At 42.7% G+C, this 25,969-nt stretch overlaps 1 protein-coding gene and 1 long non-coding RNA gene across 9 annotated transcripts in view; one reads left to right on the top strand and one right to left on the bottom strand.

Moving 5' to 3' along the window:
- Window positions 1-20,744, bottom strand: part of ZNF445 (zinc finger protein 445) — a 36,070-nt gene extending 15,326 nt beyond the window's left edge. For 2 of the 8 annotated variants that reach the window (XM_063806736.1, XM_063806731.1), the window contains exons 1-3: window positions 20,645-20,744; window positions 7,982-8,133; window positions 1,317-1,437 (exon numbers count right to left, since the gene is read on the bottom strand). The gene's annotated coding sequence lies outside the window, so the exon portion shown is untranslated. The remainder of the gene's footprint in view (window positions 1-1,316; window positions 1,438-7,981; window positions 8,134-20,644) is intronic. The other 6 variants (XM_063806733.1, XM_063806730.1, XM_063806735.1 and 3 more) reach the window with 6 other exon arrangements.
- A 14-nt stretch (window positions 20,745-20,758) lies between these two features.
- On the top strand, window positions 20,759-25,969 carry LOC104005537 (uncharacterized). Its single transcript, XR_678917.5, has 3 exons — window positions 20,759-21,263; window positions 21,636-21,723; window positions 24,660-25,969. It is a non-coding gene; the product is annotated as an uncharacterized LOC104005537 (long non-coding RNA).

The following is a 25,969-nucleotide window of genomic DNA, read 5'->3' on the forward strand; positions in this document are numbered from 1 at the left end:
GCCTGGCCAACATGGCAAAACTCCAGGTCTACAAAAAATACAAAAAATTAGCTGGGCATGGTGGCATGTGCCTATAATCCCAGCTACTCGGGAGGCTGAGGCACAAGAATTGCTTGAGCCTGGGAAGCAGAGGTTTGCAGTGAGACAAGATCGTGGCACTGCACTCTACACTCCAGCCTGGGTAACAGAACGAGACTCCATCTCAAAAAAGGGACTATCTGGAGTATATTTCGGGCTCTGAAGGAATGTTTGTTTCTTCATAACTGGGGAAGGAGCTTGTGCTATACGAATCACATCACTATGTAGAGGAGTCCACACCTGTGATACACCCAACTGATTTTTTTTTTTTCTTTTTTTTAAAGACAGGGTCTCTTTCTGCTGCCCAGGCTGGAGTGCAGTGGTGTGATCATGGCTGACTGCAGACTCAAACTCCTGGGCTCAAGCGATCCTCTTGCTTCAGCCTCCAGAGGAGGTGAGACTACAGGCATGTGACACCACACTCAGATAATTTAAAAATTATTTTTAGAGATGAGGCCTATGTTACCTCAAACTCCTGGCCTCAAGTGATCAATCCTCCCACATCGGCCTCCTAAGTAGCTGGGATTACAGGCATGAGCCACTAAGCCTGATCTCCAATCGATTTTTGATAAAGATGCAAAAGCAGTTCAAAAGAGGAAGGGTAGTCTTCTCACCAAATGTTGCTGGAGCAATTGGACATCTAAAAGCAAAATAAGGAAAACTGACCAAAACCTCACCTCCTGTACACTTGAATTCAAAATAGATCAGACTTGGCCGGGTGTGGTGGCTTACACCTGTAATCCTAGCACTTTGGGAGGCCTAGGCGTGTGGATCAGGAGGTCAGAAGTTTGGGACCAGCCTGACCAACACAGTGAAACGCCATCTCTACTAAAAATACAAAAAATACAAAAAAAATTAGCTGGGCGTGATGGCATGCGCCTGTAATCCCAGCTACTCAGGAGGCTGAGGCAGGAGAATTGCTTGAAGCTGGGTGGTAGAGGTTACAGTGAGCCAAGATCACACTACTGCACTCCAGCCTGGGCGACAGAATAAGACTCCGTCTCAAAAAAAAAAAAAAAAAAAAAAGGATCAGACTTAAACGTAAGCCATAAAACTATACAACTTTTAGAAAACAATCCAGGAGGCTGGGCGCAGTGGTTCACACCTGTAATTCCAGCACTTTGGGAGGCCAAGGCAGGCGGATCACGAGGTCAAGAGATCGAGACCATCCTGGTCAACATGATGAAACCCCATCTCCACTAAAAATACAAAACTTAGCTGGGCATGGTGGCACGCACCTGTAGTCCCAGCTACTCGGGAGGCTGAGGCAGAAGAATCACCTGAACCCAGGAGGCGGAGGCTGCAGTGAGCCGAGATCATGCCATTGCACTCCAGCCTTGCGAAAGAGCGAGACTCCACCTCAAAAAAAAGAACATAGGAGAAAACCTTTAGGATCTAGGATGAGGCAAATAGTTCTTACGCCTGATACCTGTGATATTATGATATATATATACACATTGGTTTTTATCCATGGTTCATGGCTCCTAACTCCCATAGCCCTTATTTCCCAAGTGACTAAAATAATAAGCATATCTTTTGTTAAATTATTTGGCCTTTGTCCTTGATTCCCAAAGCAGCTTTGGAACTTCAGAGTGATAAAGGTAAGACAGCCTTTTGTTATAATATTGGTGCGTTTTAGGCCTCAGAAGCAGGGCTCAGAAAATAGAACACCTCTCTCTGACCTTTTCTTCCCCTCCTTTCACCTGCTCCTTTTTCTCCCCAAGGCAGGCCACAGAAACTAAAAATATACAGTCATCTTCCCCCTTTTCTGTCTTTCTGCTGGCCGTAAATTCTCTGACCTATTGTATCGGATTGTAGGTCATAAGATACCCATTTCAGGAGTCCTGCCTCATACTCAGTAAGTAGAAATGCTGCAGAGAGGCCAAGAAGAATTTGAACTGACAGCCTGAATGTCCCCACTCAGTCTATTAATATGAGATCAAACTCTTTTTGTCCAGTCACGTTTTACATGGTTGTCCATGCTTCAATCATGCTTATCCAATGAAGTCTCCATAAAAGGTCCAAGAGGATGGGGTACAGAGAGCTATGGACAACTGCACTTGCGGAGGCTTGCAGGAAAGTGAACAAGAACTCATCTATGTGCCAGGATAGTGGCACATTCCATCTCCAAAGGAACAAAAGCTCCTGCACCCAGAACACTGCCAGACCTCCCCCTATGTATCTCTTCATCTAGTTGTTTATTGTATCCTTTAAAATATCCTTTATAATAAATTGATAAATGTGTTTCCCTGAGTTTTGTGAGCTGCTCTGCCAAATAAATTGAGCAACACAATCAGAAAATTAATCAACACAACAACAAAATAAAACACCCAGAAATAAAGCTAATAAAAAATGTACAGGATCTTAAAAGATAAACAAAAGACATAATAGACCTGAATAAATCTTAAGTATGGAAAGACAAATCTTTTCATGATGCCAATTCTTCCTAAGGTAATGTGTGGTTAATAAAATCCCAACCAAATTCCACCATCTCTTCTTAGGGCTTGATAAGCATATTCTAAAATTCAAGCAAATGACTAAAAGGCCAAGAATAGCCAAGATAACTTTTTAGAGGTGAAAATATTTGTTCTACCTGATATTAAGGCTTACTACAAAGCTACATTAATGAAAACACTGAGTATTACTGAAGGAATACGCAAATAGTAGATAGAAGAAACAGTACATACAGAATCCTGACATGGGCTTATGCATACATATATATTTGGTCTATGATAGAGGCAGCATTAGAAATCAGTGGGAAAGATTAGACTATTCAATGAATTGCATTGGGACAACTGGCTAGCCAAATTTAAATAACAAATAAAACCACACACCAAAAAAATGAATTCTAGTTAAAGATTTACAATAAAAAGGCACATTCTTCATGCCCCAGGAACTTTCCTTCTAAGAATCTACTGTGAGAGCTAGGTGTGGTGGCTCACACCTGTAATTCTAGCACTTTAGGAGGCCAATATGGGAGGATCACTTGAGCCCAGGAATTCAAGACCAGCTTGGGCAACACAGCAAGACTCCGTTTCTATCGAAAAATGAAATAAAGTAAGAATCTACCCTGGAAAAATAGATGCACGGTATATAGACATTTACATGAGTGTACACTAGAGCACTCTGTAACATAACATTGAAAACAACCTACTTGCCCAACAACAGGCCTAAAGAAAAGTGAAACCGCCTTTGCAAAATTATGACTTAGACAGTGAAAGAGATCTAACTTAACTGACTCCATCTTGCTTCTAGCCTCCAAGCTGTCTTTGTTCATTCCTGGGTACGGGTGGAACTAACTTTGGGAGAAACTAATAGTTTAAACATAGAGAGTAACAACCCTTTCCCAAAGCAGATCTCCTTCTTGCCTGGGGACTAGATTGCCTTTGTAGGACTAACATTAGCCATAAGATTAGAAATTATGGTTTAGGAGTCATGTAGCTGGAAGCTACAAGATTCTGACCCTCCCTAACTGCTCCTAAGATCAATGCCTGAGATATTTTGCAGACCCTGCACTTGATGGATTAGCTGGCACAACCCAGATCAATAAACTGGCTCATCTGATCTTGTGGCCCCCAACCCAGGAACTGACTTAGCACAAGAAGACAGCTGCAACTCCCTATGATTTCATCTCTGACCAATCAGCACTCCTGGCTCACTGGCTTCCCCCCATCCACCAAGTTATCCTTAAAAACTCTGCTCCCTGAATGCTTGGGGAGACTGATTTGAGTAATAAAACTCTGGTCTCCCGCACAGCCAGTACTGTGTGAATTACTTTCTCTATTGCAATTCCCGTCTTGATGAATCAGCTCTGTCTAAGCAGCAGGCAAAGTTTACTCCTTGGGCGGTTACAAATTTGGGGGCTTGTCCAGGACTGCCCTTGTAGCTACCTGCCCGTGGTTCAGTGGCCCAACTCCAGCGATGGATCCAGAAGCCAGCCCAAGCAGCCACCTAGTTCTTTTGGAACTGGGGGCTGATTCTGGTACTCTCTCTACTGGCGGGGCACTGCTGACCCCATGTGCACAGATTTAATAGCAATGGAGAAATAGTCCTGGGGGGATCCCTTAACTGTAGCCCTACCACAGGGTGTCTGTCTGTAGCCCCACTGCAGAGTGTCTGCATTGGTGAGTATCCTAGATGCTGCCAATGCCTCCTTCCTTCTCCCAGCAGCTTCTGTACCCCTATGGTGTGGGGTCTGTAGCCCCATTACGGGGTGTCTGTTTGTAGCTCCACCATGGGGTGTCTGTGTCTGTAGCACCACTGCTGGGTGTCTGTTCGGCTCCTGAAGTGCTCCTTCTAACCACTAGGAAGAGTCCTGGTTTGGAAGACTTCTACTCAATCAAGAAGATTTCAAGGAGGTTTCTCAGACCGAGAATAGGAGGATAGCTTGGTTAGGGATCTGATTTAGAAGGCTTTCTGTCTGTCTCATCTTTGCATGTGTTTATGTGGAAGGGATCTCAGAGGGTTGCTGATGGAAGTCCAGCAGGCCTAACTCAAAGAACCTTCCTTATTTGTCTGGTGACATTCGATGAGCTCTAAAGAAGACTCAACGCTCAACAGGTCTGTCTCTTGGGGTGACTATCTGCTCTTCCCCTTGCCCAGAGACCCCATTGTGAATTACCATTCATAGGTTGTCCTTTCCCACCTGGTATGGATCAAAGACAACAGGGACCAATGGGAAAAAGTTTGAGCTTCGTCAGGTTGACTTTGGGTGCTGAACAAGGTGACTAATGTTTGTTTTGTTATGTGTGTTTTGCTGGGATAGAAAATGTTAATTCGGTTCCCCATGCAGCCTGTTGGGCAAATTAAGAATATTGCCTATGGTTTCATAAAACAGGAAAGAGTGACTTTCTCTTGTAAAGTGGCTTGAACCCCACAGCTATGGTGCAGTGAGCAGGGTCATCAGAACCTGCTCCATTCTTCTGGAAGATGCAGAGAAAGGGAGCCCAGAAACCTGGTATACCGGCAAAAAAGGGTAAGAAATGCTTACCAGCCAAGTTTCTGGTCTCTCTCTCTCTCTCTCTGGGTAAATGGTAAATGTCACTATTTGTCTCTCTGCAAGGGTTTAATAGAAACTAGTCTTTGGCGGTAGCAAACCTGGTGTACTTTTGTGCTAAAAATTTGTCTGTGTTCTGTAATGGAGAAAGGACTATCACAGATAGAACGTGGGTTTAGGACCCCTATAAGTCCACTTTTCAAGCCAGCCTAGCAGGCTGGACAGTTACTTTACTACGGGTCTCCGAAACCAATACTGTATGAAATTTCTTTGTCTTGTTTTCTGTCCTCAAGAGTTTAACCTTGTGACAATGTAGGGATACTTTCTCTTGGTTTCCGCCATCCAGAGGACAGGAATTTTGAGGCTCATGTCATAGGTAGCCCTAAAAATTATCTTGAGTAGTTAAAAGCCTTTGCAAGCTTGAAATTGGCTTCTCCAGCCTCCTTCTGGGAAGAACAGTAGAAACCGCTCATTGCTCTAACTCAGTAGCTAAGGCTTTGCTTTTCGACAATGGCAGCCTGGATTCTATTCTTGGCTTCCAGAATGATTCCTGTCTGGTTTTTTATTTATGTAACTTTGCCATTTATTGAGGTTCCCCACCCACCCATGGATAGTTTCTGATTTCCTATCTTGAATTTTCCTTTCTCTAAACTACCCTGGGGGAGATTCTAAATCTTGAAAAAAAAAGAAAAAAAAAAAAGAAAAGAAACTGCTTACCATCTCTTTGAGACACCTGTGTGTCCATGGCTAAGTTACAACCTTAGTGAAAACTGATTAATTTCATGTGGGAAGTTACCTGTGGTAAAATTCAAAAGCCAAAAATATTGGCCACTTAGTATGGCTAAAGTTGGGTAATAAAAAAATTTTAAAGAATTTTTTTTAAGAGTGCTATGGTTAAAAGCTTAATTAAAAGTGGATAAACAAGCTGTAGGTATATTTAAAAGGCCTTTTTTTTCTTCTTCTTGGAACTTGTTTTTCTGGAAAAAGATTTTTTCTTCTCAGTCGACTGAATTATTTTTTTCTTTTTTTTTTTTTTTTTTTTGTGTGTGTGTGAGACAGAGTCTCAATCTGTTTCCCAGGCTGGTGTACAATGGCACGGTCTCAGTTCACTGCAACCTTTGCCTCCCAGGCTCAAGAGATTCTTCTGCCTCAGCCTCCCAAGTAGCTGGAATTACAGGCATCTGCCACCACACCCAGCTAATTTTTGTATTTTTAGTAGAGATGGGGTTTCACCATGTTGCTAGGTTGGTCTTGAACTCCTGATCTCAGGTGATCTGCCTGACTCAGCCTCCCAAAGTGCTGGGATTACAGGTGTGAGCCACTGAGCCCAGCCTGTCTTGCCACTCTTAATGCATAGATGAGAGGCCCTAAGATAACTTCTAGTAGCCTGGGACTCGTTGGGAAAAACAGAGGAGGCACCACAGACCCCGTTTTGGGGGAAACAAACAAACAAACCACCTCTGTTTTCCTCATGAAACCACAGGAATTAAAAACTGATAGATCCCTTTCAAAATCAAAGGCTCTGTTCTGTTTTGCGTTGTGTTATCTGATGGTTTTGAGTTTTGGGGTATCAGAAATTACTTCGCATTATGAGAGAGCTTTGGTGTGTAATAACTAGGTAGGAAATATACTTTAAGGGATGGCTAAGAGTAGTTATGGAGGGATACTTGACTCTGCACACTTGGATCAGAAAAGCATGCTCTTGGCCACCTGGAAGATAAGGAAACATCCCCACCCAGAACTGGGAGATGAGACTCCCACAAGAGATGGGCTGATTACAAAATGGGATAATTGGGTTTGGGTTGCCTTGCAATGAAATGCAGCGTAGAAGCACTGCACTGTCGACTGGTCATGGTAGCTCATGCCTGTAATCCCAGCACTTTGGGAGGCTGAGGTGGGCGGATCACTTGAGGTCAGGAGTTCAAGACCAGCCTGGCCAATACGGTGAAACCTCGTCTCTACTAAAATGCAGAAATTAGCCAGGCGTAGTGGTGCGTGCCTGTAGTCGCAGCTACTTGGGAGGCTTAGGCAGGAGAATCGCTTGAACCTGGGAAGTGGAGGTTGCAGTGAGCTGACATCGTACCATTGCACTGCAGCTTGGACATCGCAGTGAGACTCCATCTCAAAAAACAAACAAACAAAAAAAACAGCAGCAGCAGCACTGCACTGTCTTCTCCTGTAGTATTTCCCTTCTTTTGGGGATCCAGGATCCAGTATAAAAAGGCACCCTTAATTTTGGGGATCTGTCTTTGCCTTCAGCTGCTTATTTGCTGTTTATGTGGCCCTAGAAATACATGCTTTCCTGGCCCTGTTCCTCCAAGGGCTCAATTCTGAAGCCAGTAATCCAATAAAGAAACTGGCAAATGAAAAATCTTACAAGGGCTGAATCTTCTGTGTATTTCTATATGTTGTATGTTTATATACAAAAGAGCTCTGATTGGCTTAGGAAAGTAAACGCTTAAATCAAATATTTTGTCAGAAAAATAGAAACTTTTAATGCCTTTTTGTTCATGTGGCTTTAGTATTCTTTTAGAAGACAGTTTTAAAGACTGATAAAATAAAATGTCTTGAAAATGGAAACATTTGGTCTAAATTAAGATTATCAGATTTGCCAAATGCTTTAAGGTCAAATTGTTTCTTTGACTTCTGAGAATTGTTCAATTTACCTATTTTGGAGCATTAGATTACAGATAAGGCCTTGGGACATATGGAGAGCCATGCCCGTTGGCTACGCTAAAAAGAGTCAGACCTTATCATCATTTCTGTCTGATATCCTAGGCTCCACCCCAAGCTGGGCACAGTGGCTCACGGCTGTAATACCAGCACTTTGGGAGGCCGAGGTGGGCAGATCACGATGTCAGGAGTTCTAGACCAGCCTGGCCAGCATGGTGAAACCCCGTCTCTTACTAAAAATTAGCTGAGCATGGTGGCATGCGCCTGTAGTCCCAGCTACTCGGGAGGCTGAGGCAGCAGAATTGCTTGAACCCGGCAGGCGGAGGTTGCAGTGAGCCGAGATCACACCACTGCATTCCAGGCTGGGCGACAGAGTGAGACTCCGCCTAAAAAAAAAAAAAAAAAAAATCGCTTACTTATCAGGTTTTTCACTAAAAATAAAATTTGCTAAGAGTTAACATTGTAACATTTAATTGAGACCACTGGAGAAATAGTTTTACATACAAGGTGTGTAGGAAATGTGTTTTTGGTAAAAGATTATAAGAAGGCATGGGAATATGGCTTTTGTTAAAGAATGTAATTTTGTCTATTTCAGAAGGTTTTAAGGATTGTCTTAACCTAAAAGAGGAATGGAACAAAACTGAAGGTTTAAGCAAAGTCAAAAGGGTTTGTAAAGGGTTGATCTTGTAAAAATTATGTGGGTATAAACAAGTTGGCTAAGATTTAAAAGAAATTATTTAGTTTTCCACAGGTTAAAAAATTAAAATGATACTGATGTGGGGCCAAAATCTGGGCCCAAGTGTCCGAATAACAGGGTTTTCTTAGAAAATTGATCTGCTGTTTGATGGAAAATTGTAAAGGGGTCTAAAAAGTTTATGAAAATCTTACCTTATGGTCAAACTAACTAAAACTGGATAGAGATATAAACTTTTATTTAAAAAACTAGCTTTAGGCTGGGCGTGGTGGCTCACACCTGTAATCCTAGCACTTTGGGAGGCCGAGGCAGGAGGATTACCTGAGGTTGGTAGTTCAAGGCCAGCCTGGCCAACATGGTGAAACCCCATCTCTACTAAAAATACAAAAAATTAGCCGGGTGCAATGGCGCGCGCCTGTAATCCCAACTACTCTGGAGGCTGAGGCAAGCAAATCGCTTGAACCTGGGAGGCGGAGGTTGCAGTGAGTCGAGATCATGCCATGCCACTCCAGACTGGGCTACAGAGTAAGACTTCGTCTCAAAAAAACCCAAAAAACAAAACAAACAAACAAACTAGCTTTAACATTAAAGATGCATTAATGCAAACATGAAATTTGGTTTTCTCTTTTGAAGATGATTTTTAAGTAATGTTAAAAGATAATAAAAGGGTCTTGTTTTCTCCTTTGGGTAAATGGCAGGGAAAAAATGGAGAGAAGAGAGATTCAGTTGGCCTCAAGCTATCTTCACTGGGTCTTCTTTGGAAAGCTAAGTCTCCTCTATCAGAGTAAAGGTTTTTCTTCTTAAAAAAAATTTCTTTTTTGGAGTTATCATTTTGGCCAAAGAATGATTTATGGTGACCTGGGATTCTATTTTGTGATATCCAGTGTTTTAAACCTTTGCTACTTGACAAACTTTCCAAAATCAAATTATAAATTGTGTCTCTTTCTAACCTAATATTTTAGACATTAGGTCCTCTAAAGTCCAAAAATGACATTTGGCTTATTTGGTGCAAAAATCATACAGGAAGCATTGTCAAATATGAAATGGTGTTTGGCTTTCTTTGGTCTACATTTGTGTAAGTGTGTTATTAGTATATGTTCTGAAATTATGTAAAACGCTTATAATTCTAATATGACTCAGTATATGTTATCAGTAATAATTATAATTATGTTAACACACTGTATGCCATGGAGGTGGCAAATTTCCTTGTCAATCGTGTCTTTAACTGTGGCTGCCCTAAAATGCTTTTGTCATCCACGGACAATTGTCTCATTTTGGTCCTCTTTAAAAGATGGTTTTATAATCAGGTATAAAATTTAACAGGTGCTCTTAAATGCAGGATTCTGATTAACTCTGGAGATTGTAACATTAGAATAAACACTTTCAAATAGATGAATGGTGTTTGGTTTACTTTGGACTGTATTTGTTTAAATATGTTATCAGTATGTGTTCCAAAATTATGGGAAACTTCTATAATGTTGACATAATTTAGTGTACATTATTATAATTGTTATGTAAAATTGCTGTATGCCACAGAAGTAACCAAAATTCCTAGTCAATTGTAGCTTTCATAGTGGCTATACACTTTTGTCATCCACAGGTATTTTGTCTTGCTTTGGTCCTTTTCAAAAGGCAGTTTATAATCAGATATAGGACTCTAAGTGCCAGTCTCAGATAACTTTTAAAATTGTGCTATTGGAATAGAGAATAAAACAAGCTTCTAGGACTCTCATGGAAAGCTAATGTGTTAAACATTGCTAAACGTTTTGTTTTCAGAGTTAAGATAACTTGTTTCTTTAGAGCTATTTGCAACTTTTAACAAGTAAAATATAATCCTGTGAACAAAATTTGGAGCATATTTGTTCCTTTCTACCTGATTTATCCAGAATTTGGAAACTATATGTGAATATTCTCAATTTATGGCAGTATAGTTCATTGCTTTAGTGCAATAAGAATCTGTTTTCTTTTGTAACAGGACACAGCTGGAGAAATCATGCTTCCTTTAAAGAATCAAAGTTGACTTATAGAGCCAATTAAAGCCTGTTGGGGAATCTGGCCTCATACCTTGTCCACACAGAGTCTCTGTACAAGCTTCCTGACAACCCGTGGTAAGTAAAGAATGTCACTTGCTAACAGGCCCAGGAACCCCAAGTTATCTTGGGACCTCAAGAGGAGAGAAATTTGCCCAACTCATAGGTATTTGAGAGTACAAATCCACAGCTGGGCTCGGCTTTTAAAAAGTCTTATCTGAGATTCTTCATGGAACAGAGTTCTATCAAAGCCAACTTAAAAAGCCTAAGTGAAAAATAATTATTCTTGCTGCACTTTATGCAAATAATCAGGCCAAGCACAGTAAGACTAAAGTTTATTTTGTAAACAAATCAGTCCTATCATGATTTGTTTTTAATAAAAATGGGGACTGGAGAGAGAAAATTATGCTTCGAAAGAAAAACTATAGTACAATATTGTAGCTGTTCTTGAGGGTTTTTTTCTGCAGTTTAAACAAAATTCTAAATTCTTTGTGGGTTAGAAGTCCCCAAACTAATACTTTCAAATCTTTGCTTTTAAAATTGGGAATTGTACTCCTCATCCTAGAACTCATTATTTACCTTATAGTAGGCTGTTTCACTTAAATACTGCAGTAAAATTACAGATGAAAATACTAATGTTCTAGCCATGCAAGCCATGAACGCCTGGCCAAGCCTGCGTGAGTACACTCAGACAGTTGCAAAGCAGTTCCACTCTTCTCACGCTGGGGTTCACTCCCATTCCCACTATGTCCCCTGTCAGCAGGAAGAAGCCAGAGCAATCAACAGCCTTTTCCCACCTTCATAACCTACACCTTATTAAGGTGTTATAAAATCCAAAGGGAGGGACTGAAACTGTCATTGCAAAATTATGACTGAGACAGTGAAAGAGATCTAACTTAACTAACTCCATCTTGCTTCTAACCTCCAAGCTGTCCTTGTTCATTCCGGGGCACAGGCTGAACTAACTTTGGGAGAAACTTACAGTTTATAGTTTAAATAAAGACAGTAACAGATCTTTCCCAAAGCAGACCTCCTTCTTGCCTGGAGACTAGATTGCCTTTGCGGGACTAACATTAGCCACAAGATTAGAAATTATGGTTTAGGAGTCATGCAGCTGGAGGTTACAAGATTCTGACCCTCCCTAAACTGCTCCTGAGATCAGTGCTTGAGATATTTTGCAGCCCCTGCACTTGATGGATTAGCTGGCACAACCCAGATCAATAAACTGGCTCATCTGATCTTGTGGCCCGCCCCCACCCCCCCACCCCCTCCCCCCGAGGAGCTGACTCAGCACAAGACGACAGCTGTGACTCGCTATGATTTCATCTCTGACCAATCAGCACTCCTGGCTCACTGGCTTCCCCCAACCCACCAAGTTATCCTTAAAAACTTTGCTCCGCAAATGCTGGGGGAGACTGCTTTGAGTAATAATAAAACCCCAGTCTCCCACACAGCCGGCTCTGCGTGAATTACTCTTTCTCTATTGCAATTCCCGTCTTGATGAATCAGCTCTGTCTAGGCAGCAGGCAAGGTGAACCTCTTGGGAGGTTATAAAAGTGTAGCATTTGGCCAGGTGCAGTGACTCATGCCTGTAATTCCAGTATTTTGGGAGGATAGTGAGAGTCTGTCTCAAAAAAAAAAAAAAAAGCATTTTATAGGATGAAATACTCACACACCTAAAAGGAATGTACTAGAATTGTTATACATCAACATAACTGCTTTACTGTACGCCAGGTGATAAGGCTCTGTAGCCAAAGTTACAAGGCAACTAGGTGTCACCCAAGGAAGAGACAGTGTATGACTTGAGATCACTGAGAAAAGACACCACCCCCACCAAGCTCAAGAGGTACAATGTTTACTTATGGAGACGGAGGGTTCACAAGATCCAGCCACTTGCAATGTGTTGGTCCCTCGTGGCCAGCAGAACCACTCCACAGTCTACACAGGTGGTGTGTGTATACATGCTTCATATTGCAGTAGAAAGACCTTAACCCCTCCTCTGTGGGGTCTGAAATGAAGAAAGATAGGAACATGAATGACGGCTGCTGATTCATGCACTCAGAAACAGAACAAAGGAGGCCTGGCATGGTGGCTTGCACCTGTAATCCCAGCACTTTGGGAGGCTAAGGCTGGCGCATTACCTGAGGTCAGGAGTTTGAGAACAGCCTGGCAAACATGGCGAAACCCCATCTCTATTAAAAATACAAAAATTAGCCAGGCGTGGAGACGTACAGCTGTAATCCCAGCTACTCAGGAGGCTGAGGCAGGAGAACCACTTGAACCCAGGAGGCAGAGGTTGCAGTGAGCCAAGATCGTGCCACTGCACTCCAGCCTGGGTGACAAAGCAAAACTCCATCTCAAAAACAAAAACAAAACAAAACAAAACAAAAAACAAAACAAAACAAAGGAGTACATCAAGTACAGAAAAACAAGATAGTCCCTCACAAGATGTTAAACCCAGCAAAGGTTGTGAGGACTCTTTCGCCCTTGTAAGGAAATGTCTCAGGCCCGAGGCCACTCTTTTTTCTCACTCTGTCATCCAGGCTGGAGTGCAGCAGCACGATCACAGCTCACTGCAGCCTCAAACTCCTGGGTTCAAGTGATCCTCCCACCTCAACCTCCTGAAGAGCTGAGACTACAGACATGTGCCACCCTCACTCTGCCTGACTTTTTTCAACAGATAGGGTCTCACTATGTTGCCCAGGCCAGTCTCAAACTCCTGGCTTCAAGAGAGCCTCCTGACTTGGCCTCCCAAAGCACTGGGATTACAGGCATGAGCCACAATGCCTGGCGTCCAAGGACACTCCTACACAGCCAAGTAAGGAGAGAGAAACTGTGCATGACTGCTTTTCCCAACAATAACAAAAATATGTGCTAAGTTTGAAAGCACATCCTAAATACGAATTGTGAAAAAAAAACGTACAACCGTGTGTGTGTGTGACTGTATACGCATGTATGTGAATGTACCTATAACTACTCAAAGAAATTTTAAAAGCCTGGAAGGATTCACAAAAACTCTTACTGGTGGTGGGGGTAGGAAGATAGAGAATTGCATTTAAAAGCAACTTTATATTTTTTTGTCTTCTATTTCCTAAAAGAAAAGAAAATTGAAAAGCAATTATTAGAAAGCATAGTTATACTGTCATTTATGTTTTAAAGCAAATGAAAAGTAAAGCAGTTTACATATGCACATAAAAGCTCCTAAGCCTCACTACCAAAGTATTTTTAGCCATGATTTCCTCTGGGAGGTGGGATGAAAGGGCTCTCCTTCCTTATTTGCCTATGTTGCCTAAATTGTTACCCATTACATTTATAAACAGCAAAGTGATCAATAATTCTCTTAAGAAGCAAAGCAATTGAGTAGCAACTCGTAGGATTGAAGATGGCAGATGCACAGTAGAAGGGACAGCACATTCTTGAGGGGAGACTTGAGTACAAACCATGGCTTCAGCTCAAGCAACTACAAAAGGATGTTCTCCAGTTGAACAGATGTAAGGAGGGAAAAAAACAGGCAAGTGAGGTAGAGAACAAGAAGAGCAAAATGCTACCAAAACACAACATACAAAACAAAAACAAAAAAACCTATCCAGAAAGAAAACAGAAACAAAGAAAAGGAGTAGCCAGCAACAATGGAAGAAAAAAAATAAAAGTTGAAGAAAAAGAGAAATACAAGCAGTGCTGCCATTAATGTTCCACAGACACAGGATCAGCTGACTCTGTACAGATCACCTGCATCCAGAATTTCTCTAATATGACTCTTGGTCCAGTCTAGAGAGCAATCTCATCAGTATCTTCTTGTCCCTAAAAGCTTCTTTATCTAGAAGTAAAAGTACCCAGACATTATTGGTGGAAAAGATCCATCAGTAACAGCCATCAATCTACTCCAGGATCCAAATATGCCCATAAATAGCCACTGAACTGACAAACTAAAGACTCATGAGAGAAGAACTGGAGTGTCCACAGAAAGTGTGAGATGGACAACAGGTCTCAGAACTTGTTGCAAAGTGGCCCCACTACCCTGTGCACAAAGTCACAGATGAAGGTCATATCCCCTGAAAATGCTGACCCCTTCCATCTCCCACCACTGTGAAGCAAATGTAAAAGGAGTGACACTTATGAAATTAAAACAGAGCCACCACCTTCTACTTTTGCTCTAAACTAATACCTATCCAATGTCCTCTGCTCTCAGCAAGTGCTGCTAATACTGTCAAAAGAAATGACAGTAAACTAAGATGTAAAGAAGACTCACACTAGAAGGCATGCAATCATCCAGGGATAAAAAAGAAACTACAGCCCTACTCTATGGGCCAAGAAGAGGCAAGAAAAGAGCTACATTAGGGATCACACATGCTGAGGAAGCTGCTACAGTTCTGGCAGAGAACTGAAGCCTTGCTGTGAAAAAGGGGAGTGGAGTAAGAATAAGTATTCAAAGGAAAAAAAAAGGGAAAATGAAAGAAGAAATAAAGTAAATAAATGAAGGCCTATAAAAGGAGACTCGAAGACTGAGAAGCAGTGGGAGCTTCAGGACCAAGAGGAGCAGGCTCCAGCCTCGGTGCGTGCCAGCAGCACAAAAGGGAAGGAGAAACACCTGATCAGGAGAAAGCTGAAAAACAGAAAAAGAAGAGAGACTTTCATGGCCAAGCTTGCAGAACAGACAGAAGAGAAAGAAAACCAAAGTATGAAAAGAACCAAAATGCTGCTAAAGACGAAGCTAAATCTGGCAATTAAGTTAAAGAGAAAGAAATTGAGGCCAGACAGAAACACTTCTAAGAAATGTACCGAGTGAAAAATATAAATGGCACTGACCAATCTCAGGAAATTGACACCCACAGTCAAATTAGCTCCAAAAATAAGTCTCCAAGCAGGACTGTTCTGAAGCAGCTGCTGCACAAATGTCCAAAAGGGTCAGTGACTTTTTTTTTCCCCCCTACAACAGCTAACTTCCAGATTTTTGGAGGAGGACGGGGGAACAAGGGTTTCACTATATTGCCCATGCTGGTCTTGAACTCCTGGGCTCACACAATTCTTCTGCCTCAGCCTTCTGAGTAGCTGGGATTACAGGCGCATGCCACCTTGCCTGGCAGTAATGTATTTGTAAAGAGGTGATGAGAAGACTGACAGAAAATTCAGGGCGAATGCCTGTGAATATAGTGAGGATTCCAGTCCTTGAGTCAAAGAAAGGTTAGCTCAGCCTCTGCAATCATGAACATGAATAAAGACCTCACGGGCCTCTCAAACTCTGAATGAAAGACCCAGAGCATAGTGAACATACAGCTACCCCAGCAGACAGCTGAGCCCGCCAATGAAATTCAGGTATCTTAATGCCACAGGCTTCTCCCAAGTCCCAACTAGCTTTTAAGCATAGAAGAAAAGCTTCATTTATCTTCTTGCTGAGATTATATCACAATTACACTCAGAACTGGGAAGGAACATGAGCTGGATCTTATTCTCAGGACTCTCCCCCGAGAGCTTTATACCTTAACCCAGTTTCATTCCCGCAAAGAAAATGGCTTTGAAAAGAACAGGGAAACTTCCAACCAAGATCTTGATATTTTTCAAGGAGATTTTCTTCTGTTACATTGTTTCTTCACCTCATGGCCAATGTAATTTCTTTGTTTTCCTTTTAATGTCCCCATGAGCTAGTCTCTTATTTTTGTGTTTTCCTACCAGTGTAAGTGTATAGAAGGTATATAAACTGATATTAAGCAAACAGGTTTCTAAGATAATCACCACTTAAGAAAAAATGCAGGCCGGGCGCAGTGGCTCACACCTGTAATCCCAGCACTTTGGGAGGCTGAGGCGAGATCACCTGAGGTTGGGAGTTCAAGACCAGCCTGACCAACATGGAGAAACCCCGTCTCTACTAAAAATACAAAAATTAGCCGGCATGGTGCTGCATGCCCGTAATCCCAGCTACTTGGGAGGCTGAGGCAGGAGAATCGCTTGAACCCAGGAGGCGGAGGTTGCAGTGAGCCGAGATCATGCCACTGCACTCCAGCCTGGGCAACGAGAGTGAAACTCCACTTCACACACACACACACACACACACACACACACACACACACACACACACAAATGCTTTCAGTATATATTTAAAGCCTTAAAATAATATTTATATTCATTTACCAATTAAGAAATAAACTAATAATGGGAGTGCCCAAAATTTGATTTCTAAATACTATACTATTCTCCAATTAAAACAAACAACAACAACAACAACAAACAGGGATCCTTGGAGAAGTGACTGATGCCAGGCTGGGGAGGGAAAAATATAAGGGTTTTGGGTGCCAGAAAACAAAAACTAAGGAAGGACTAAAAAAAAATTAAAAATCGGGGCAAACAGACACAGCTCCCAATAGTCAAAGAGCTACAATAATTTCAGCAATAAAATAACAACAGTACTGCATTCTAGTGCAAAGAATAAAATAAGTATCCAAAGCACACAATAATATAACTGATTGAATAAATAAATAACAGGGGAGAAGGCACAACTCTTCCTCACAAAGATTCCAATGAATACTTTGAATTAATGAGAATTGTATGTAAGTATCCAACGAATGCCTAGAAGGAATGAAGGAAAGAGAAAGTCAAATCCCAACATCACAGTAGTCATTGCTGCAGGCAAGATCAATCAATGAATGCTACTTAGACCAAAGTTCAAAGAGAAACAGCATCTCATATGCGAAGTAGTAAACTATCTTCCCCCAAATAATTACTGATGACTAGGAGAAAGACAGTAAGGTTCCAGTGGTAAAACTTGACAGAAAACTTGAGATGCAACCAAATTGAGGGACTTTATAAAAATACAAATATAAGGCCGGCACTGTGGCTCATGCCTGTAATCCTAGCACTCTGGGAGGCCAAGGTGGGCAGATCACCTGAGGTCGGGAGTTTGAGACTAGCCTGACCAACATGGTGAAACCCTGCCTCTACTAAAAATACAAAATTAGCCAGGCCTGGTGGCACATGCCTGTAATCCCAGCTACTCGAGAGGCTGAGGCAGGAGAATCACTTGAACCTGGGAGGCGGAGGTTGCGGTGAGCCGAGATCACGCCATTGCACTCCAGCCAGGGCAACAAGAGCAAAATTCCGTCTCAAACAAACAAAAAACAGAACAAACAAAAAAACAAATATAAAACACTTCTTCAGAAGTGTTTTGAAAGACTAAGTAACTGTCACAGATTGAAGCAGACCAAGTAGACATGACAACTAAATGTAATGAGGAATTCTAGATTGGATCCTACAACAGAAAAAGAATGTTTAAATAAACTTTTAAAAGTCTGCAGTTTAATTAATAGTACTGTACCAACGTAAATTTTTTAATTTTGATGAACGAACTATGGTAATCCAAGATAGCAACTTGAGACAAACTAGGTAAAAGGTGTAAGAGAACTCTGAAAGTCTACAATTATTCCAAATAAAAAGTTTGCTGGCCAGGCGTGGTGGCTCACCCCTGTAATCCTAGTACTTTGGAAGGCCGAGGCAGGTGGATCACCTGAGGTCAGGAGTTCGAGACTAAAAATATGAAAATTAGCTGGGCGTGGTGGCGCATGCCTGTAATCCCAGCTACTCAGGAGGCTAAGGAGGGATAATTGTTCAAAGGGGATGGGGCGGGGCAGAGGTTGCAGTGAGCTGAGATCATGCCACTTCACTCCAGCCTGGGTGAAAGAGCGTTAACTCTGTCTCAAAAAAAAGGTTTGTCTTATCTTACATTGAGAAGTTCCAGTCATTCAGTCATCATCATTTTTATCTGATTTATTTCCATTTTAGGTATTACAGGTTTTGTTTTGTTTTTTTGAGACGGAGTTTCACTCTTGTTGCCCAGGCTGGAGTACGATGGCGTGACCTCCGTTCACTGCAACCTCCGCCTCCTGGGTTCAAGCGATTCTCCTGCCTCAGCCTCCCAAGTAGCTGGGATTACAGGTGCCCGCCACCATGCCCAGCTAATTTTTTGTATTTTTAGTAGAGATGGGGTTTCACCATGTTGGCCAGGCTGGTCTTGAACTCCTGACCTCAGGTGACCCACCCACCTCAGCCTCCCAAAGTGCTGGGATTACAGGCATGAGCCACCATGCTCAGCCAGGTATTAAAGATTAACTTGGTAAGTGGCTCTTAAAAATCGAGGACATTTAATACTGTCAATTTTTATCTACCAATTTGGATTCCTTCTTTCATTAATTTGTCATATATTTATTGAGAACCTACTGTATGTTCCAGTACTGCCTTGAGGCGTCTATGAGGAGACAGATTCGTGGTATGCTAAACAGTGACAGCTGCTACATAGTAATATAAAACAAGAGGCGGGCACCGTGGCTCACGCCTGTAATCCCAGCACTTTGGGAGGCTGAGGCAGGCAGATCACCCGAGGTCGGGAGTTCGAGACCAGCCTGACCAATACGGTGAAACCCCGTCTTTACTTAAAATACAAAAATTAGCTGGGCGTGGTGGCACACGCCTGTAATCCCAGCTACTTGGGAGGCTGAGGCAGGAGAATCACTTGAACCCGGGAGGCGGAGGCTGCAGTGAGCCGAGTTTGCACCACTGCACTCCAGCCTGGGCAACAAGAGTGAAACTCTGTCTCAAAAATAAAATAAATAAAATAAACAAGGAAAAAGAAAATAAATTTAAGAATAGGAAGGAAAAAAAGAAATTCATAAATTCAATCTTACAGAACACCTAACAATTCGCCTGAGAGTCACAGAAATGTACTCTTTCACATTGTTTCTAATACAAAATCTTGAAAATTGCAAAATACAGTGTTATGTTTTACTATAGTTTACTCTCTGACATCGTAGACTGCTTATGCACTAATTCTTCCTGGATACCAGAAGCCACAGAAAACCTACCGGTGGAATACTTGCCATTTTTCATGCTTTTTGTCAGTTTCCTTTTTAAGTGCATACTGAGGTTTATCTTCAAAACATTCTCATCTTTTCGGCTTACAGTAAGACTTTTTTTTTTTCTAACCAAAATGTGTCTGCCTTTCATTAAGATAACATAAAAGAGCAGCCTAATTCTTTGGTCCCTGAATATGCACACACATGCATGCACACACACACACGCAGACACACACACAACACATGGAGGCTCTCTGAAACTGCTTAATCAAATTACTGCTCAAACCACTCCCTGGCACTTCCTTGCAAAACAACCAACCTAATACTGAGTTTTTAGTTTTGCACTACAAGCCGTTTGAAACAGAATAACATTCTTTCCTGTCCACCACTTTTAAATTCGGAAGGAGACAATACTCTGATCTCTTAGGCCTGTGCAAGTCAGAGTGTGCTACAATCGCTGCAGGTTAGAGCTCTGCCTTTGTTTAAAAACTGCATTTTATATACTAGTTACTTCATTGTGAAAGATAACCACCCTGACAAACAAGATTTTGCTATTTTTCTGCACAAATGTCACTTCACCATTTAGAGCTTCATGCAAATGTGTCTCCTACAGAAAATAAACTGCAAACACGATTTCTTAATTATCCTCGCAAAAAAAAAAAAAATGTTTTAGTGGTGTCATAATGCCAGCACTAATTTTAGCCAAAATAAGAACAAATGCATTCTACAAATTCAGGAGATTATAATTTTTAAAAAGCAGTAGTATGGATATACTTAATGTCACTGAATTACACACTTCCAAATGGTTAAATGGTAAACGTTTATGTATTGTATGGTAAATGTTATGTGTATTTTGGCACAATAGTGTTTCCTCACAATAATACTAACAGGTTTTTTAAAAAGCAAGAGCACGCTCTCATTTCGTAATATATATTTATGGATGTCAGTGTGCAGAATTATGCACAGATATTTTAAATGTCAGGAGGCCTGGAGACAGATTTCAGGATTGCGGCTACTTTTACTTTTCTTTTACTTTCCCGTGTTATCTAATTGTCTCTGATAAATACGCTTTATATGCAGAATTGGATGAAACGAGAAAGCCCGGAGAAACCCGGGCTCCAGATTCTCTACCCCGGACGCCTGGGAGGCAAAGAGGTTCTAGATACGCCCTCAGCGTGGCGGGGGCGGGATCCACCGCCAGACCCCCGCCACGGGCGCAGCCTCCAGGCCGGGCCCCGTCCGCCGCCCGGGCAGGCCCGAGAATGCCGCGGACTTCGGGGAGCCCCGCGCCCGCAATGCCGCCACCCCCACCCCCGCGCCCCGCCAGGCCTCTCACCGACTCCCGCCGCCGAGCGACAATCGGTCCACCCGCCGCCACCGCAGCCGCCCGTCCCGCGCCTACCTCCCGGCGGCTCCAGTCGCGCACGCGCGTCGGCGCCCGGGGCCCTCCGCGGCCTCTCTAGGAAACTGGGAGGCCCAACGTCTCTGCTTCTCTCCGGCTCCAATGCGGCGGGCGGCGGGGCTTGTCCAACATCCCTCACCTCCCTCAGTTGGACACTTCCCTTCCACGCTCGGATGCCCAGCCGCGCCTGTTTTCTTGCATCCTTCCTGTCGTGTCTGCGGGGCTGCCCTGAAGGCCTCTTTCCCTCCAGGGAAGAAAGGGATCCAAAGCTAGGGGTGAAAATAGGGCCAGCAGTATCTAGCAGACTGGTCCTGGCCAGGAGAAGGGGTTAAGGAAGCCACTCATTCTTCGCCTGGGTACACTTCAAAGAGGGGAACCAGATCCTACGGGAAGCTAGGTGCCAGAACTCCTGCCTTTCCAAGACGAGCTCATCCCCATCATCACCATACCCAGGAATACTTGTTCATAGCCAGCTCAGAGGTGCACCATACTTTAGCTTCCCACGGCCTTCACTCGTTTTCTCCTGTGGGTGAATTCTAACTAGGCTCGCCTGGTGAGTGAACAATGATGCCATTGCCCAATAATATGTGGAATCTGGGAGGAGTAGGTTGGGGGTAGGGGGTGGAGGGGCTGCTTGAAGAGGAGGTGAAGCAACCTGGAGAGGTTGCCCACCCCCTGTAGGAGCAAATGTCATCTATTGCCAGTGCCAGAGAACCTTGAGGGTGCACAGCCAAAGCCATAAGGCCATCTGCTGCCATTGGAGGGCATGCTACAAGCTGCTGTCCTGGTAGTCCTCTGGTTTGTGCTTCCTAGTGGCAGGCTGCAACATGTTGACGATTGATCTTTCAGATGGGCATTGATGATGCCCATTTGTGCCCTGAGGCTTTGCTTTACTCATCTGATCCACCCCTTTTTAATGCCCCAGTCACCAAAGATGGAAACAGAGAATAGATCTTGAACACCAGGAAGACGGTGACGAGGTGATAGAGAAACAGATGGCACATTCAAACAAGGTAAGTGGGGAGAGTTCACAAGGGGCGATTTACACAAAGTGGACAGGGTTAAGGAAATGCAACACGGAGTGGTGCAGAATCCCATGGCTAGCAACATTTAGAAGCTATTCTCACCCCTAGGAGCAGGCCATCTGAGAGAAACTGTGGCTTTCAGTTGAGGGCTACATCCAAGCCATAGTCCAGCACAAAGGAAGCTGAGGTAATAAATAACCTGAACCCAGCTTTCTTCTGATCTCCTGCCAGGGCTTCCCATTGGCCCAACTCAACTGGAAGCCAGAGGGCAATCCAGGAAACTCAGTCTCCCAAGTGTCACAGCAGGGCTGAGGACTGAGACTGAATATGGAGGGGCAATTGGAAAATATCCAACACATACAAAAAGGAAAATAGAAACTGCTTGTCAATGCCTAATTTGTCCATTAATTTCCACTCGATATAATGTTCTTGAGTGACTCAGAACCACCCATAGTGGTGAGAAGAGTTTTCAAGTTTTGTTTGAGAACAAAATTTTCCCATCATAGAAGAGTTTGAGCAGGTTCTCTGTGTTTGGGATGTACTTACTGGATGTTTTTCAACGTGATAGGTGGTTAGCATGGATAGCACCCACATTTAGTGTGATCAAACAGATCAACCAGATTGGCTTCACCAGCACTTGCAAAGTTCGGGAAGCAGCCACTGGGAGTGCAGCTCTGATTTTAAGACCTATACAGCTTTTTGAATCTCGAAGTTCTGCTAATACCTGATTTCTCCGAGTGCCACAGCACTCGAGCCTATAACCATGAGGTTTCTTCACTTTTCTGGTAGGAGGCATATTCTTGCTAGCTGTACTTCCTGAGCACTGTACTCTTTCAGATCGGGGCAGTTTGCTTAGTAAAAGCCCTAGGTAAGATTCTCAAATTCTCATGTGCATATGAATACAAATCACTTGGGATCTGGTTAAACTGTAGATTCAAATTCAGGAGGTCTGGGGAGGGACCAACGAATATTTTTAACAAACTTCCAGGTGTACCCATGTTGCAGTTCTTGGACCACACTTGGAGAAGCAAAGAACTGTGCATGTAAATCAGTGGTTCTTAACTTTGCTGCAGATTAGAATCCTCCTCAGAGCTTTTAAAAAGTCCATACCTCATATCAATTCAATCCAAATCTTTGTGGGTGAGACACTGACAAGCCTAGATTTTAAAATCCCTAGATGATTCCAACATTTGAGAACCTGGAAGTAGATAATTATCCTTTTACCCTGATTCCTTGCTACATGTAAAAACCACATGCTAAAGGATTGCATGTTCATTTGCTTCTTTGTTTTGGAATTTAAAGTGCATCAGGATTCTGCCTTTCAAACAGAAGGGGGAAATTTCCTCCTTAATTTTTTTCTTCTTATTTTGAAATGGGGAAGAAAAAATTGGGGTGTTGAGATGGGGATCTGGAATGTGACTTGAGAAAAGAGATAAGATGTTAAAACTAAGAATCAGTTGTGGGCAAACAAATTGGCCTGGTAGGATTTTCACTCCTTTTCTGGCCTCAAACTCAGCCCCTTCTCTGTAGTTTGAAGGAGGCAGGTTGAAATATTAGGATGAAAATAAAATAGAGCAATGTATCTGAGGATGGTGATTACTGTGATCCATTGGAATAGTGTACTCTTCTATAAGAAAAACATAAAACAAATGTTTAAGCAGTTAAATTATGTGTAATTGTGGCCATTTGAAATATATTACATATTATATCATATAATTAATCTTCTCTGAATTCCCCCTTCTGCCTCTAATTCTAAGATATTGAAAAATACATTTTAATGAGATTTTAGAAGGTGATCCAACTTTAAATGAATTTTAAAATTATCATTTATATCAAAGAAATACTGATGCATTTAGTACTAATGAAGGACTTAAAATGAAAAATTGAACTTAACTCCCTCCTCCACCCTCCATCTTTTTCTGCAGAGGATATTCCTTGCATCTGAACATAAAAGTAGAGAAAGAGAGAGGATCAGGAAGCCAGGAGAGAATATACACGAATTTAAACTTTATTGGTAATGGAGGGGGTGAAAGAATCTTTGAGTCAGGCCATAGCCATGAGGAAGAAAAACTATGGAATCTTTGTTTTTATGCATTGCTATACCTCAAGTACTTAGAACAGCACTGACTACATAGTATGTACTCAATAAACATTTGTTGACTAATCAATCTTCTCTATGTCTAACCCAGGCCCTTAGGAGGTTTCTATTGTGATAATAGCCAAATCCTCAAACAGGCCAGATTTAGCTGGCATGATAACGAAGGCCCCTCTGCTTTAATCCTTACAAGGAAAGTAATCTGAAATAACTAATGCCAACCAGTCTGCTTTTGGTTCCCTATTTTTGCTTTCTTTGGCCTTTTTCTGCTTATAAAGCCAATCTCCTCTGTTCAGCTTATCAGAATACCCGTTCTATTTTATAGAATGAGATGTTGCCCGAATCTAGAATCACTAACAAAACCTAATTTGGTCTTTATTAGTTATTTGTTTATTTATTTATTTTTGAGACGGAGTCTCGCTCTGTCACCAGGCTAGAGTGCAGTGGCACGATCTCAGCTCACTGCAACCGCTGCCTCCTGGGTTCAAGTGATTCTCTTGCCTCAGCCTCCTGAGTAGCTGAGATTACAGGCGCCCACCACCACACCCAGCTAATTTTTGTATTTTTAGTAGAGACAGGGTTTCACCATGTTGGCCAGGCTGGCCTTGAACTCCTGATCTCAGGTGATCCACACACCTCAGCTTCCCAAAGTGCTAGGATTACAGGCGTGAGCCGCTGCACCTGGCCTAATTCAGTCTTCAAACTAAATTTGTCATAATTTCATCTTTTGACAACTGCTTCTGTCCTGCCTTTTTTTCACTTGCCATTCTAATGTCAAGTGTTTTTTATCACATCACTAAATAATCTTCAAAATTTTATTTTTCCTCAGGGCCCTGAAGTGATCCTCCTCCTGTTCACTGACACCCATTGCCAAGAGAGAGAGAAAAAAAGAGAGAGAGAGAGAAGCAGAAGAGAGGAGAGGGTGCTGGCCTTATTAGAGAAAGAATGTAAGGGGAAAGAAAACAATCATGTTAGCTTTGATTTCTGTAATAAGTCTGTATCACAGACAGGCTTAGAAAGCAAAGCTTTGGCATTACAAGAGCCCATGAGGGAGCAAAGCTCTCTTATAGAAAGTCTGAGGCCAGGCACAGTGGCTCACACCTGTAATCCCAGCAATTTGGGAGGCCGAGGCGGGCGGATCACAAGGTCAGGAGATCCAGACCATCCTGACTAACACGGTGAAACCCCGTCTCTACTAAAAATACAAAAAAATTAGCTGGGCGTGGTGGCGGGTGCCTGTAGTCCCAGCTACTCGGGAGGCTGAAGCAGGAGAATGGCGTGAACCCGGGAGGCGGAGCTTGCAGTGAGCCGAGATCACGCCACTGCACTCCAGCCTGGGCGGCAGAGCAAGACTCCGTCTCAAAAAAAAAAAAAAAAAAGAAAAGAAAAGAAAAAAAAGTCTGGAGGTGGAAGTTCCAAGACTTGAGACAACTAATAGAATTAGTTCATGATGTGTTATCATTCCAATGGCACCAACAACTCACTCACCACCTGTGCCCCAGGCAAACCTGCTCCTCCTGCTTTCCTTATTCTCTATCTGAAGAAAGAAGTAGGAAGTGTCAGTATGGGTACTGGAAGCCACATCTATCTATACTCATTCATTCTTTCATTCACAAAGAATTTACTGATTATGCACTATGTGCTAGATACTGTTCCCGACCTGGGGTATATCAGTCACCAGGTGTCAAGCAACTGACACCTGTTTCCACCTCCAACAGAGAAGTCCCACTGGGTAGAGGACAGCAGAGCATAAAAATGAGTACCACCAAAACCAGCAGTCCTACGATGTTAAGCCACTGCAGGGTTTGAAGGTTTGGGGGTTGTCAAGAAAGACAAGACTTACACAAGCACTGGATGGAACATTTTACTCACACAGAGAAGAGACAGAGTAAGATCAGCTTCAATAGGGAGCATTGGTTCCCCGTGGCCAGTGGGACTTGCCCTGCAACCAGGACAGACAGATGGTCTGCATACACTCTTTGTGTGTTGCCTGGGAGGGACCCCATTCCCTTCCCAGTGAGAACAGATACAGCAGTGGGGTTGGGCTGGTACCATATGATGCACATGTTTAAGCAGAACAAAGAAGTACATGTCAAACCTGGAACAGGAAAAGATATTGCCAAACAGGGCAGTGAGCCC

Source organism: Pan troglodytes, chromosome 2, assembly GCF_028858775.2.
Source record: "Pan troglodytes isolate AG18354 chromosome 2, NHGRI_mPanTro3-v2.0_pri, whole genome shotgun sequence".
Taxonomy (NCBI): domain Eukaryota; kingdom Metazoa; phylum Chordata; class Mammalia; order Primates; family Hominidae; genus Pan; species Pan troglodytes.